The 4152-nt window shown below is 43.7% G+C and overlaps 1 pseudogene; it reads right to left on the reverse strand.

Moving 5' to 3' along the window:
• Positions 1-2310: 2310 nt before the first annotated feature.
• Positions 2311-2430, reverse strand: LOC133389817 (5S ribosomal RNA; annotated as a pseudogene).
• Positions 2431-4152: the final 1722 nt, after the last annotated feature.

Below are 4152 nucleotides of genomic sequence, written 5' to 3' on the forward strand. Positions count from 1 at the left end.
CTGTCTTCTGTATAGCCTTTTCCTTCCATAGGGCCTCCTGCCATGGGTCTTGCCTGAGGGGGAGCACATCAGGTGATCTTGTAGGAGGGGCAGATACCGATGTCAAAAGGGGGGCATCTGAGCAGTGGTTAGGATTGGGTTCCCTCTGTGATATAGGGTAGATCTTAGCTGCTGAGTAGTGACTCTTTTGTCATCCTTTTACTCCTTGCCGTTTCCTTATCCAGGAGGTCAAATAATTTCTGGAAATTTGTTTTGTTGCCACGAGCCGGCTTCTGGTTTTTGAGGTTTTTACTCTTCTTTTTGTTGTCGAGTGGCCTTTTCCTTGGTCGGCTACACCTGGTTCGCAATGAGGCTGGCTTAATCTCTATAGCGAAAGATGGCGTGGTTTGCTTCAGCGTCTGATGCGTTTTAGCTGGGTGGGACGAAATGACAGATTTCTGCTGGAGTTTAGCTAAAGTTGTTAACAGATGGTTACTTTCTATCAGGAAGTTTTTTATGTGTTCCAGCTCTGTTGTCATGGTAAGCATCCAACCAGTCAGTAATGGCACCACATCATGGGAGAGTTGGGTTGTAAAACCATCAGCCTCCAGGTAGCCGGTCAGGTTAGGTATAACCGCATCCTTATCCACTGAGAGGTCCTGTGACATAGATGTTGCAACAAAAGGCCGCGAATCTGTAGAAGGATCCTGGAATGGAGCCCTGGGTGGAGTGGCCTCTATCTTCGCCTTAGTGACAGACTGCAGTTCACCCAGTGAGGTCATTTCATATAATTCAGCTGACGTTTGCATTATCTTTTCAGTTTCTTGGGCCATGGCCTGTGCTATCTCAGCGGCCAGGCTTAGGGCCGAGGTTTCCCCCACATTCCACTATATATTGTCTTTAGCGGAAAAGGACCAGTCAGTGGGGGAGTTGGTCTGAATGGGGGCCATGTTTGCCTGCCTTTGCAGGCAATTAGGGAAGAAGTGTGTAATTTTTAGTTGGCCACCTTCAGGCTTTAGAGGCTTATCCGAGTTTGGGAGGGATGGAGGGACTGGGGCCAGCCCCCCTTTCCTTTTAGGCATTCTTCCCTTGCAAAACAGGCTCACAAGCGGCGTGGGAGCTCCCTGCTCTTGCCTAGCCTTTCTTGTCAGGACCATTATATACACTGTTCTCTGCTGTACAGATAAGCAGTCTCATTAGCTGGTGTTATTTTCAACGCCGCCTGGGAGGGATAAACTTCTGCCTTGCAGGCAGTAAACCTCACCAATGAACGCCCCCGAAGTTCACTTCTTCAAAGACGCTAGTGATGTGTCCAGTCGCTGAGGGAAGGGACCCACACTCTTCCTTCCTCATCAAGAGGTGAAATAAAATAAGGGCGTAAAAGGCTCTTGATGTTTGTTAATGTTTGGAAGAGGAGGAGCGAAGCCACACACATCCGCCGCCATAGGCAGCCAAACCAGAAGTCTGAAAGAGTCAATTCTCTTGCACTGTCACTGGCTGGATAGACTGGCGATTACCAATTCCAAATCTTTAGGATGGTTTGGGGTTATAAAAAAAGACCATCAAAGGACAAATTATCTGGCCCACCCAATGACACCAAATCTCAGACAAGCTTTTACTGCACTCCGGTTCCAGTCAATGTTGAACGCCGTTCTGATGGGACGTTATAATCAGATTCCGTGGAGTCAGCGACTCTGCATATGTGGGGCTAATAAGGTGGAGGACCTCCCACACTATTTGCTGGAATGCCGCCTATATGCACATCCGCGGACCAATATACTGAGCGAATTAATGGCAAGGGGGAGGTCTTTGCAGGATACCATTGTCTTTCTTAGCCGATGAAGACCCTATGGTCACATACAGGGTTGCTCTTTTTGCCTGTGCAGCGCAAAAGATTCGGGCGACACAGGTAGCCCAACTGCTCGAGTAATCTTTAGGGGAGTTTTAAGACAGACATCTTGTATATCTCATGAAACTTATCGCTGTATGTTTTAAATCATTGTTTTATATAACTTTTGTAATTGTGCAACTTGCAATGGCCTATGGCTAGGCAATAAAGATTGATTGATTCCTATCAGCCCATTCTCAGATGTTGCAGTTATCTTCAGATCAACAGCTTCCTGAGCAAATGACAAAATGTTTCTTTATAAAGACAGCTGCTGAGGATGGCTTGGCATAAGTGAGTGGTGTAATAAGGCTGACTCTTTGTTGTTATATATATGCCTTCAAGTTGATTACGACTTATGGCAACCCTATGAATCTTTTTGGATATATTCATAGGGATTTCATGGTAAGAGGCATTCAGAGATGGTTTACCATTGCCTTCCTCTAAGCCTACAGCACCTGGTATTCCCAGGCAGTCTCTCATCCAAGTACTAATCCGGCCTGATCCTGCTTATCTTCTGAGATCAGATGAGATCAGGCATGTTCAGGGTAGTATGGCATACCTGCCTGTTTAAATGAAACAGCAGTTATACCATTTCTTTAAAAATGCTACCTGGACCAGAAGATTTGGATAACCATCAGCCAATTACCAATCTCACCTTTTGGGGGCAAGGTTCTTCAGTGTGTGGTTGCAGGCCAGATCCAGGTTTTCTTGGATGAAACAGATTTTCTGGATCCATTTCAATCGGGATTTAGGTCTGGTTTTGACACGGAAACTGCCTCGATCACCCTGTATGATGAAACAGGGGAGTATGTCCCTGTTAATTCTCCTTGATTTCCTAGTGAATTTCTGTACTATCAACCATGGTATACTTCTGGGGCATCTGTCTGAGCTTGGGGTGGGCAATACTGGTTTGCAGAGGTTCCAGTACTACTTGGATGGTCGTTTTCAGAGGGTGATGCTTGGGGAATGCTGTTTGACCCAGTGGAACCTACAATGTGGAGTTCTGCAGGGTTTGCTTCTGTCTCCCATAAACTAACCTTAATCCAGACAAGCAAACAAACAGAAAAAGTTGCTATCCTTAACAAAATACAAAGAGAGTTTAAGGACAAAGAGTGACATATTAAATTCATATATTTATGTAAACAGTAAAAACAAACTTTAAATACTTTTCCCAAAAGGCACCTATCTCTCCAGTTCAAAAGACAAATAAATACTAGGAAGGTGCTCCTTCGGTATTATGGCCAAACTTGTTTTGACAATCTGTTTTCCTCAGTGGCCACTTGAATAAAATCCAGGCTTTTAAGTAAAAAAAGAAACATTTCAAAGTGGAAATAGTAAATACCACAATGTGGTGTGGAATACTACAGATCACCTTTATAGTCCAGTTCCAGTGAGTAAAAATAATAAACAAATATTATATAGAGCCATGGCTTCACTATAATAATTGTTTATTATTTTTACTCACTGGAACTCACTTAAACTGAGCATTTGTTTTTGTTTCCAACTATACACCACCTTGGAATTTTATGATGAAGGCCAGTACAGAAGCCCTAGGTCTCTAGAAAAAGTATTTCTTAGCCTTGCTACCTGAGATCTTGTAATATACTGGATGGGGCTAAAAGGAACTGGAATGCAGCAACATCTGGAGGGCTGTAGGTTCCCCAGCCCTACTTACACACTAACAAATATTTTATCATTTGATAATGACAATGTAGTGTGGCCGATTGCATATATGAGGAGCCCCAATCCCACAATCAGCACCCTTAGTGCAGTTCTCAGAGCTGTGCCACTCTTAAACATACAAAAGCCCTTGCAAGGTCCCCTCATCTATTAACCCTTCCTGTCCTCATGGGTTTTGCTAAAAGGAGCAATGAAATGTTCTGCTCTTGAGCTTCTATGTGATCTTGTTGTGTTACTGCCACTTACCGGAATTCAAGTTAGGCAGAGCTCTATAAGCTAGAGCTGCTGAGAAACTTTGCCCATCCATTCTCCTTTATTAACTTTGACTATCCCTGCCGCTTTAGAACTCACTTATCACTCCCAAGGATCACTTGGATGCTGTACTATAATACAATTTATTCTCTTGGTGACTGCATTTCTCTCTGAGAAGCACAGGAATGAATGAACATGGAACTCTATTAGGCCACATCAAAAGCACTGAAAATCATCAGGAAACAAGGTAAGGATAAAATGAAACCATTTCTTAGGGACTGATAAAATGACTTACTTGAGTCCCAAAGATTAATTCAGACAACCCACACTGAAAGGCACTAGAGCTCCCAATA

Source organism: Rhineura floridana, chromosome 7 (assembly GCF_030035675.1).
Source record: "Rhineura floridana isolate rRhiFlo1 chromosome 7, rRhiFlo1.hap2, whole genome shotgun sequence".
Taxonomy (NCBI): domain Eukaryota; kingdom Metazoa; phylum Chordata; class Lepidosauria; order Squamata; family Rhineuridae; genus Rhineura; species Rhineura floridana.